Raw genomic sequence first — 12,508 nt, forward strand, 5'->3', positions numbered from 1 at the left:
ATTGTCCCCAAATACAACTTGTTGAGCAAATAATTACAGTTTGTGAACTGACATTCCCAGAGCAGGGAGGAAAAAGCACTTCCATATTAAAGATTTTGCGAGACTGATTGACTGATTAGAACGCTGTGATTTGGGAAGTTGGGGTGTCGCAGATACAGAGGCAAATTTCTTGACTTACTTCAGGGCCCTCCGAGGACGTTCATCACCCAGCTTTGTCGAACACCTTTGCATCTTTGAGGCTGTCACGGTAAGCCTTTCAAGAAGTGTTAACACAGAGCACCAGTTTCTATGGACGCCAAGCTGGCCATGTCATCAGATGACATCTGACACCTACGGCGGCCATTTTCCCACCTTGCTCCTGCTTCTCTGCTTTTCCCACCAAGGTATTTTAACAGCACCTTGATTTACGATTTCCTTTAGTCCATAACCATAAAATTTTCACAAAACTGTTAGATATTGTGTAAGAAACAAAATAAAATGCTCCATCTTCAAGACAAACGTGACTTAAGTTAACTTAGGCCCAGCTGCAGATGAATGTGAAACACAGCACCCCTGCTGGCACCTGCTGGTCTGGCGACTCCCACCCAGATTAGAAAGTTAGAGTAGAAAATTGCCAAAGGCCACGCTTGGGACAGCCTTGGGACCGAGGACTTGACCAAGCTCATGAACTGAAAAGCTTGAAGGTAAGCAAGACATAGAAGATGATTGGCTGAGAAGTAGTCAGCCATAAGTGTCAGGTGACCCATAACTGTGTAGCCCCTAAATGCTCAGCCCGTGTGGAAAAGGAGGAAGGGGCCTGCACGTGGGGTTATAAGTACTGTTTTCCATGCTCATTCAACACGGCTAAAATTTGTCCGGGATCGTGCCAGACTTTGCAAGGTTGTAAAATGAACTGCCTCTTTCCATCACTCCTTCTTAGAAAGTGGGGGACTCACTCTTCACACACGAGCATAGCTCTTGGGGTAACCTAACTCTGTGCTGCTGGGGCCACTGTCACTCACCATGGCCTCCAGAACTATTTCCTCTGAGGTGGGAGCTGTTACTTACCGGGGCAGGGGGGGGGGAGTGGGTATTTGCAGATGTGTGGGGTGACCCCCAAACAGCTGCATCTTTGAAAAATTTCACCTCTTACAGGAGCAGCAACATGGCACCCAGATTCCATTAACTTTCCACTTCCTGTGTACTCTAGTAGATCACGGGCCTCTTCGAGGCAGGAGAGAGCAATGGTTGGACTCCTGAATGTCCTTCCACCTTCCTCCAGCTCCCCCTGCTGGTGAATGTTAATGGTTCCACTGCCAAAGACCCAGCTGTCAATTTACTCTTCCTTTCATTTCATTGCTATGACTACCAGGCCAAAGCCATCTCTGCTTCATGATGGCTGATGGTCAAGTCAAGAATGTAGGTTTAACTTTCGCACAGTTAAATGTTAGTCATTGTATTAGTTTCCTGACTAGGAAAGGTGGTGAGCTCATGTGTGTAATCTGAAGAGATTCTGAGAAAAAGATTGTTTGCAAAAAACGAGGGCTGGGGTTAAGGCAGCCAGTGGGGCCTAGTGCAGAACACTGCTTCACTAATAGGGGCAGGGATGGAAGAAATCTCCACAGCGGGCGTCAGAGTTATAGGAGGAAGAGGCATCGGTGTGTGATCAAGAACCCACCTAGACAGGAAGAGCAAATAGGAGATACTCTCCTGTCCTTGCTCCCCACCTCCACCCACCTCTAGTGCTCCTTCCCACATCCTGACCGTAGGTACCCCCTTGGTGCAGTCTATAGAGGGTTCCCAGAGGCAAATGAAAGTGATTCATACAGACGTATGGCTGAAATAAGCAGGTTACTTATCTACTATTCAACATATTATTTCTTTACTCCTGAAGAATCATAGTCACATATGTGGGATATATAGCTTTTCATTCACTCCTCTGTCACTGAAGCCATATTCCAAGAATCTGGAACTTTGAGATGAGTCTATAGATAGGTACCCACTAAGAGCCCATTTACCAGGTGCACACAGTCAACAGGACCGCCCTGGCCATACGGTTTTAAGTGACCTTTGGAGTCATCATAGCTCAAGGTTCAGCCCCTGTGTGTCTTTCTTTCCTAACAGGGTAAGCCAGTCTCATACCTGGTCTAAAGCTGGGAATCCATTGTTCTGAGTCACCATGTGTATATCTGCCACCACAAGTCTATGGGCTGAGACCCCAGGATGTATGTATCTAACACCCCATCATTCAGACCTCTCCTTCAGACCAGGGAGACTGGGGTTCCTGTATGAGCTCTTGAGATAAGAGGAGAGGGAGTAGGACTGGCTTTGAGAGGGGGAAGAAACACTTGAGACAGATTAAATTTCTCACATCTCCATTGAGCAAAAACGGGTAGTAGCGACTCAGGCAGCCCTCAGAACAGTAGACTCAGAGGACAGAATCTTCAGCAGGATCAGGCTAGGTGAGTTATTCACACATGATCAAATCAGCTATAGTGAGAATTTTGGTTTCTTCAAAAGCCCATGTATGTTATGTGAATGTTTCTGTTTAATCCCAGGTGTGGGACATGGGGCTGCTTCAGATTGTCCACAGTCGCTAACTATAATTTGACTCACGCTCTAGGGGGCATGATTTTTGTCAGCTGCAGATAGTTTGTGCTTAAAATTCTGGGGACTCTCGACAGGGTACAAATGCAAGAGCCTCAAGAGGTTCTGTGGAAGCCGCAGCTGCCCCTGCTGCTGGTTCCTGCTGCTGCCATTACTATTGCTGGGGTGCTGGATTGCTGGTATTCTAATGACGAAGACTGGACCTGCCCCAAGGAACTCAGCACTACAAATCAGGAGGAAGCAATCTAAAGAGGTCTAGGACCCATCTCCCCTCTAACCTTCTTTTTCACCTACCTAGTGTTGTGGGTTGGAGAAAGGTGGTAGATAGAGGAAACCAATAAAGTCTCCAAAAAGACCCCGTTTCGTTTGTCTGTGATTGGCTGGAGCTATGATTGGCTGACAGTCAGTAATTTATCATAAAAGTAAGATCCCTTCTTATTTGAAGTTTCACTGTCAACAAGGACATCCAAAAATATTTGGATGAAAAATGCCCCAAATTAGAAAAATTCATATCAAAATTTTAATGTTTTATAGTGTGATTGTATAAGTTCATAAGATGCCCCCCCGCCCATGGTGACACTACGTTTTATCACTGAGCTATATACACAGCCAAATGATAAATTTTTAAATACTTTCATTATGTGCAGTTATGATTTTTCAAATTTGTTATTGGCTATTGTTAATCTCTTACTGAGCTTAGTGTAAATTAAATTTTATCATAGGTACATGTAGGAAAAAAGTCAGAATTCCTAGTGCAATCAGTGGGTTCAGTCATCCAGGGAATGTCTTAAAACACAGTCCCCTCAGATAAGGGGATCATCACACTCTGAAATTAGACTTTCAGACAGCTCACGTGCTAGATTAGTCACAGTTCCTTACGACACAGTGCAGAGAGATGTCAGCTGGGAAGAGGGACGGGCACTCTCCTGCATCCCAAGAAAGATCTCAGGGTCAGTCACACTGCACAGCCATCTCCTACCCGGCTGCAAGATGGAGGGGCAAGATGGAGGAGCAAAGAAGTGACAAGTTCGGGTCTGACGAGGAGAGCATGAGTGGGGTGGGCTCCCTGACATCTGAAGCCCCCGATGTGTTAGGACAGATATGAAACCAGCTGTGGCTGATGCTGCCAGACAGCTGGGAAAACCAGCTCTGAAGGAAAGTGCCTCAGTCTTGGAAGGCATAGGACCACACACACACACACACACACACACACACACACACACACTCACGCACGCACACACACACAAATCAAAGAATATTAAATAACTCACAACTACTATTAAACCTAAAATGTAAGCATGCAAGAGGCTCTTCTGAGCTAGTGAAATCGTGCAGAAGCCAGGGTGAGAAAAACCCCAGGGGACAGACAATGGATCAGTCAGGGGACAGCGACAAGTGAGACAATGAACTGCAACTCTGTTTCGTGTTTGTTTCCTGTTTGTTTCATACAGCAGGGCTTCTCTGTAGCTCTGCCTCACTGTGGCTGGCCTTGAGCTGTCCTCCTGAGTCTGCTTCTTAAGAGCTGGGATTACAGGTGTGCAGCCCCGCACCCCTCCTGAAATGACATGGTTGAGGGTTTACCACAGGAGAGACTGCGGGGATGTGGCTCAGGGCATGGAGTGCTTGTGTAGCACCCCATAAACCAGACATAATAACAGACACCTGTAATTCTAACACTAGGAGGCGGAGGCAGGTTCAAAGTGATACTTGGCTCTATAGCAAGTTCAAGGCCAGCCTGGACTTCATGAGAGCCTGTCTGCAAAACAACAAATGCTTTATCAAACAAGACCATTCATAATGATGTAAGGCGATGGTTCTCCGCCTTCCTAATGCTGCGACCCTTTCCTACAGTTCCTTATATTATGGTGACCCCTGACAAAGTTATTTTTGTTGCTGCTTCAAAACTATAATTTTGCTCTTGTTGTGAGTTGTAAAGTAAATATCTGATATACGATCCCGTAAAAGGGTCATTCAACCCCCAAACGGGTTGCAACCCACAGGTTGAGAACCGCTGATACATGGGGTGGTGAAAAGAAACCTGTAAGGATGGTGCAGGAGCAGTCTCTGGACTGAAATAACCGAGAACCGCTCTCTCCCCTGGGCCTGAAGGGGCAGGAGTCAGCGAAACCTGAAAGAATCACTGTGAGGAAGGCTCCCCTGCAGGGAACGCAGCAGCCTCTGCACCCTGGCAAGTAGAGAGGGAGGGAAGGAAAGGGGATCAGAGTTCAAGGCCAGCCTGGACTACACCGGGAGCCCCTGTGTCAAACAACAACAACAACAATTTCATGTAAATGATGATATTTTGTGCCATTTAAAAGTATAAAAGTTTGTATTTCAGAGTCCATAAAATGTTTGATTAGATTGCAGCCGTATCATACTGTGTCATCTGTTGGTGCTTTTAGGCTCTAAGGGCATATTCCACCCCAGAAAGCCTGAAATATTTATTAGTGAGATGATAACAGTGAAACTGTGGCCTCTGGCCTAGGGAAATGACTCAGCGGTTAAAAGCATGTAGTATTGGTCCTGCAGAGGTCCTGCGTTTGGTTCTCAGCAACCACCGCTGACTGTAACGCCAGCCCCAGGGTACTCAACACCTTCTTCTGGCCGCCAAGGGCACTTGCAATGTACATACGTGGCACACACACACCTTTCTTTAAAAGTGTGTTGTAGTTCAGTCACTTTCCAGGACGTGGTGGCATAAACAAAGAAACAGAGAGCACAAGGGGTGAGGCAGAGTACACCTTTTCCCTCTCTCTTCCTGCACCCCTGCTTGCTAGGTTGTCACAATTGTTACTTTCCCCTCCAGGGAGGTACCTCTTTTCGTAGCTGTGAAGCCCATGTTTCTTTGACTCTAGAGTGACTTTGCTCATAGTGGCTGAGGTACTGTATCAAGTGGCTGTATCTTGCTTCCTGCACAAGCCATCCATGTTACTGGAAACTTTAGATAGTTTCGTGCAAGTTATCAGAGTCCCATTTTATGCACAGGGACCTCTGCTTTTCTATCTCAGGGCCTATGCCTGTGGATACGCCTCTAACTTTGATATCCTTTGGAGGATTCATCCTGAAAGTCCTTCAGAGGGTCCCCAGGAGCCACGTGGGAGCTGCTCACCATTTCTCTGTTGGTTTTCCTGCTTTCCCTGTCCATCCTTCCCTCTCCCTCACTTCTGCATTCTAGTGCATTGACTAAGGAAACCTCACACAACCAGGGCTCTCCTCGGGGCTTGGGTTATGGGAGCTCAAACCAAAGAAGCATGCTGCTCCCTTCGGTTGGTTTGTTGGAGTTTTGACATAGCCTTGAGCTTTGGGCTAGCCTTGAACTGTCTATGTATCCGGGCATGATCTTAAATTACTGACATATTTGCCTCCACCTCCCAAGTGCTTGTGCTGCAGGCCTGAGCTTGAGGACATAGCTCAGTGGTAGGCTGCCTGCCTGCCATGTGTTTCTGGGGTTCGATCCCTGAATGAATTCTAGACACAGCAGACTTTCTACTTTCTATGTATGATTTTGTTATGGAGTATTTAATTACTTTGTAATCAGAAAACACTGTTTTCATTGAGTCCGTTGAGATCTATTCCGTAGCTCAGAGAATGACCAACTTTTATCCTTTATGCCTTTGAAAAGAACTATAAAAATTTCAGTTGTTAAGTCTAATGCCTTATTTAATCTGCTTTTTATTGAGGTAATAGTAGCTGTTTGAAATTATTAATTTTGAGTCAACTTATATGGGAATTAAAATACTAAGGGATTAGCTAAATGAAATATGCTGATCTCATAGGGTGAGAGAGTTTACAGCCACCAACAGTAAAGAATAAGACCCACGAGAACAGACACAGAGAAATCATCATATCACACTGAGAAGTGAAACTGGCCAATTGCTGTATGGTGTTGCTTTATGGGAAATATATTAACCAGCCCCCCAGGATGATAACATAACAAGTGATTTTACTCACTGACTAATAGTTTTCTACATTTCTGTAATTTTCTAAAATAAATGTTTGTTACTTCAGTAACAAAAAGTGAATTACAAAGTAAAATACTGTAAATGAAAGCAAATGTGCTGCTTAGGTTACGCTGGGAATTCTATCAATATAAATAATGCATCATTTGGATTGAAGAAGTCTTTAGAGTATCTAGAACACATTGGCCTCTTTCTATAGGTATTTTCATCAATGCTTACAGGTGCTTCCTGACCTGCCAGAAATGTAGTAAGAGTAAAGAAAGCAGTGTGGGCCCACTTACAAGAAATTAAATGGCAACTGGAGAGATGACTCAGCTAAGAGCACTTGCTGCTCTTGCAGAAGATCCAAGTTTGATTCCCAGTACTAACATTCAGTGGGCTCACAACTGCTTGTAAATCCAGCTCCAAAGGATGTGGCCCCTTCAGGTATCTGAACACCTGGTACACACACACACACACACACACACACACACACACACACACACTCGAGAAATGGAAAAAAAACTTAAAAAAAATCACCCGGGCAAGGTATAGCACTTGTTTAATCGCAGCACTGGGGAGGCAGAGGCAAGTGGATCTTTGAGAACTCTAGGTCAGAATGGTCTACATGATGAGTTTCAGGACAACGAGGGCTACATAGAGAGATCCTGTCTCAAAAAACAAAACAAACCAGAATAAAAACAAGCAAACAAACAAAAACTAAAACTAAACTAAGCAAGCAAAAAAAGTCAAGTGAACAGATAGCTGATTCAAGGTGAATGGTGGGATTTCCATGTCAGGAGAGTTCCCCAACATGCTGCAGGCCAGGTAGTGGAGAAGGCAAGTTCCTCCAGGTGCTATGACTCCTTCTCACCAAGTTGTAACCGAGTTATAAAATTATATACAAGTATGCACAAGTGAGAATGGGAAACCACCAGTGCTAGCCCCGTCCACTACTGCACCAAGAGTTGCTATCTTGAGATATGTTAGTGATTAGAGTACTGATCCCGACCATCTGCTCTGGTCCCTGTGGAAGGGCTACTGCTGTGATCTAAACCTTCCTCCCAAAGGTACAGTCTACTTCCCTGACCTGCTCTGGCGAGTGGAATGCTGCAGGGGCATTTTATACCCCAGCTGGGCAGAAAAGCTAGGAGATATTAAATGGTACCACTCTCCCTTGCGTGTTCAAACTGGTTCTGAAATGAGAAGAAAGAGACAGGCAGCCTCTGCCACCACCGGGTGGACACAAAGATTCATGTCCATTGTCATAAGGAACTGTTTGCTCCCACAGCAAAGCTGAATAACATACCACTTCTCTTTCTTTTTTTGTTTTGTCTATCGAGACAGGGTGTCTCTCCATAGCCCTGGCTGTCCTGGAACTAGCGATGTAGACCAGGCTGGCCTTGAACTCACAGAGATCCACCTGCCTCTGCTTCCTGAGTGTTGGGATTAAAGGCATATGGCACCATGCAGAGAAATATCATGGTATCACATGCCTTTAGTATCAGCACTTGGGAGGCAGAAGCAGGCAGATCTCTATGAATTTGAGGACAGCCTGGCCTACATAGTGAGTTCAGGGCAGCCAGGGCTACACAGTGATACCCTGTCTCAAAAGAAAAGAAAAACAAAACAAAACAAAACAAAAAATAGTGTAGACATCCTCAAGTACACACCACCTGCTGGTTATCAACTTCAGCCAATTGTGTTTCCTCTAGTTCCTTCATCCCCCATTCTCTCTCTCTCTCTCACACACACACACACACACACACACACTTCCTGCCTCATCTCCATCTCTTGTACTATATTTCTTTAAAATAGTAAAGGAAATTCTAGACATTATATTTCAGTCAGAGAAGAACATTTGATACAATCATACCATTATCCCATTAAAAAAAAAAAAAAGCAACGGTTCCTTAAAATGTCTAATGTTGAGGCATAGATCAAATTGCCTTGATTGCTCTAAGAAGGTTATTTGAGTCACACATTTCATTATATAACGTTCAAGTTTCGTTGAATCTATTAGAACTGCCCCACTTTTATTTTTTTTTAAATAATCCTTTCGGATCCTTTGTCTGTAACCTAATCCTCTGTGACCATGTGGCAAAAGCGAGAGCTGTTTGCTTTTCCCACCCTTTAGTGAGCAGTGCTGTGGGCAGCCCTCAGAGCCACACCAGCCTTGCACCTCCACTGAGGGCTCGGCCAGATCCCCATTTCCACCTACAATAAGTACATCCTCTGAAAACTTACTTCCTCGAGAGCTTTAGGACACTGAGCAGAGAAATGGATTTCTCAAGACTGTTTGGTCTTGTGACCTCAAGATATGAGGTGATTTGTTTTAGGTTTTTTGTTTGTTTAAGATCTTACGGATCAAGTATTCTATCCTTGAGTTACGCTCCCGGACTCAAGAAATGAAGTGTCTAAAATGCCCATTGAATGATTCTACAAGAGACTTCAGGGCTTTTAGTGCCCTTTATGCCATATGTGAACAATCGATAGCTTGAATATTCAGACAGAGGAATCGGATAAATACAGTTCCAATCACCTTAAACCTCAATAGCCAAGGAAATAATTTCCTTTTCACATCCTCCTGTGGTCAGGAGGTCCATTCCTCTGGCTTTTGCTTACCTTAAAAAAAAAAATTAGTTTTTAAATTTTTGTTTTGTTTTGTTTTTCAAGACAGGGTTTTTCTGTGTAGCTCTGGCTGGCTTGGAAATCAGAGGCCCACCTGCCTCTGCCTTAAAGGTGTGGGCCACCACTTGCCCAGCCAATGAACTTATTCTTTAAGTCAAGTAGTGCTCCGTGACAATGAGAGCATCTATTCCATCTAGAGATTCAGAAACGAGGGAAATGCCTGGGTGGGGGCTGCCTGGGGGCCTCCAGTCAACCTTGCTTCAAGCTCTGGTTATCAGTAGTGATATGTTGTGCTGTGGTCTGGCTTTGACTTAATCATGGTTCTCAAGATTCCATTGTAATTTAAAGTCCTCAGGGCAGCTCCCTCTCCCTCGGGAGGCACTTTAGAAAGTGGGGCTAATGGAAAGTCCTTCAGTCACTGAGGAGACGAGATTGTGGTGCCCCAGTGTCTCTGACTGTTTGTTTGGTAACTTAATCTTTCCCACACACACGAAGCCCCAGTATGATAAGGCTGCAGCCAGGAGACCCTTAGATAAAACTAATACAGGCCCTTGACCTTCTGTCAAACCTTTTCTTTTTATAAAATGAGTATCCTTGGGTGTTGCGTTGTAGTGATGCCAGAGCTGGCTAGTACAGTCTGGTTGGTGGAGCAAGAGGTCTAGATGTCAAAGAATTATAATTTTTTGAGACAGGTTTTCTCTATGTAGCCTTGGCTGTCCTGGACTCGATTTGTAGAGCAGGCTGGCCTTGAACTCACAGAGATCTGACTGCCTCTGCGGGAATTAAAGCTGCCACACCCAGCTTGAATTATAATTTTTAAGATCTATTTACAGATCGTTGTGAGATGCCATCTGGGTGCTGGAAATTGTACGTGGGTCCTCTGGAAGAACAGCCAGGTCTCCTAACCACTGAGCCATCTCTTCAGCCGAAGAATTATATGGGTCTCCATAGCCCAGGCTACCCTCGAACTCCATACTGAGGCTAGGGTAACCTTGAACTTTTGGTCACTCTGCACTTACTGAGTACTGGGGTTACAGGCATACGCCATCACACCTTTTGTGCTGGGGTGGTGGTGGGGATTGAACCCAGGGTATCGGACCTGTGAGGCATGCACTCTACAGAAACAGCTGCGTCCTTAGTCACAGGAATTGGTTTTATTTCAGAGGGACTCTGCTGCCAGAGCCATGGGAAGAAAAGCACCCGTGTGGGCCTCTGGACTGTTGGGGCTGACTGGACGATGGTTTGGACCATGGCCAAGCTTGAGCTCCTTTGAAGCTTTGGAAGACTATGCAGCAGTCGGGTGGCATTCCCTGCAGAATGCTGGTACCCCGAAGCCTCTGGGTTACTGATTTGCGGGTTTAGCTGACAACAGGAAAAGTCTCTTTCCACTAATTCCAAACCGTGACATGATAAGCCTTCATCTATGAACAGTGGTCACTAGCAGAAGAGATACTGAAGGGCTGAAAAGCTGTTTCAGGAGGTGGGACTGTAGGGCAGGAGGGACGGGTGGGCAAGGAACAGGCTTTCACAGAAACCTTTCATTTCTCAACGATGTGTTTACCTCTTGGATCACGAAAACAAATACTGAAAGATCCATCTAGGAGTTCACCCCCCACACACACACACACACCACCCCTCCCAGACTTTAATCCCACCCAGGTGACTCACCCCTGCCCTGTGCTGGGGATACAACGTCCCCTGCAGTACATGTGGATAAGGGTCGGCTGAGTGACTGCTCTTTTCAAGCTGAAGTGAAATCTTGACTCCTGGGTCCTTGGAGGGACTCCGTGCAGTCTGTGCTCCAGAACTGTGATCCCTGAAGTCTTTCTAACGATCAGAGAAAAGCAAAGGTTCCTAGTGGGACCACAGACTCTCAAAGTGAGAAGAGCAGAGAACCGTTTGGGCTGGGCTGTGGGTTTTGCATTCCGAGGCCTGATTCCAGGGCTGAGTCCTGGGCTTCTGTTCTTATCTCTATAGCAAGGGGCAGCAACAAGCATTATCAGTCACAGTATACTTTAGCAGTAGTCTCCTTCGTGTTTTTCTCCAGTGCCACACTCTGCCTGTCAACCCCTGTCCCTGAGGTGAGGCACTGTAACAACTTCAGATCGCCATCAGTCGCTGCCTTGAGGACTCCCAGACACTGTATCTCCTTGTTCTCATGGTGGCCAGAGCCTCTGAAAGATTCCCGACCCACACGTGTTGCATTTTGCCTCTACAAGCCGCAGGGAATCAGAGCTGATGCCAGGATATGGGAAGGCAGGCTGAGTGCCAGATGCCAGGGCTCGGGCGCAGATGGAAGGCTCTGAGGACCAGGCGAGTCCAGGCATCTCCCCAGCAAGAGAAGCAGATCTGAGGACCCCCGAGCGATGTGTGGAAATCTCAGGGGAAACCACCTCCAAGCCCTGCAATCACGCCTCTGACACCCTCTTCCTTACCTTTTGCTCTCTGGCTTTGAACCTTGTCTGTGCCCCGCTTGAAGTCCCGAGGAATTTATGGGGACTTTTCCAGGGATGCTTTCTTTTGTTTAAACTTTGTCTCTTTGAAACAAGATCTGTCTGTGCAGTCCGGCTGGCTTCACAGTCCACATTTTCCTGCTTCAGCACCCTGGGAGTCAGGATTCTCTGTATACACCACCACACACAGCAGCACGAGTGTTTTCTTGACGTTGGTCTTGTTTCTAGAGACAGGTTTTCATGTAGCCCATGCCTCAAACTCACTACAGCATAGGCCTTAAACAACTCTGATCTTGTGCTCTCAGTGCAGGGATCACAAGCTGGTGCCACCACACCCCACTTCCAGGAATGTTCTCATGCACTCTTTAATTTTCCTTCAATTATTGTTTGTGCAGGTGTGTGTTCCTGCTCATATATGCTGTGTCCGCGTAAGGGCAGCTGTACATGTGGCATGGTGCATGGACAAAGACTCTGAGGACTCGGCTCTCCCCTTCCACCTGGGCTCCAGGGCTCAAACTCTGGCCATCAGACTCATACTGCAAGTGCTTTTACCCTCTGAGCCATCTTATCAAGCCTCAGGAATGTCTGGTGCATAAAACCAAATACATAAGATTACAAAAGAAACAAGAAACGCTGAAGCACCATTACCAAGATGGAAAATGGTGGGTTTGCGATTGGATGGCCAATGTGCTTCAACTGGACGCTCTGACCTCAGGGCTGAATCTCCTGCCAAGATTCCAACTCACTGTATCCATCCCAGTTGCCGGCAGTACGCCAGTGTGTGCTCCGCTGTCACAGTACTCCAGTGTGTGCTCTGTCATCACAGTACCCCAGGTGTGCTCTGTCATCACAGTACTCCAGTGTGTGCTCTGTGTCACAGTACTCCAGTGTGTGCTCTGT

Source organism: Psammomys obesus, unplaced genomic scaffold (assembly GCF_907164565.1).
Source record: "Psammomys obesus unplaced genomic scaffold, mPsaObe1.curated_primary_1811, whole genome shotgun sequence".
NCBI classification, from domain to species: Eukaryota; Metazoa; Chordata; class Mammalia; order Rodentia; family Muridae; genus Psammomys; species Psammomys obesus.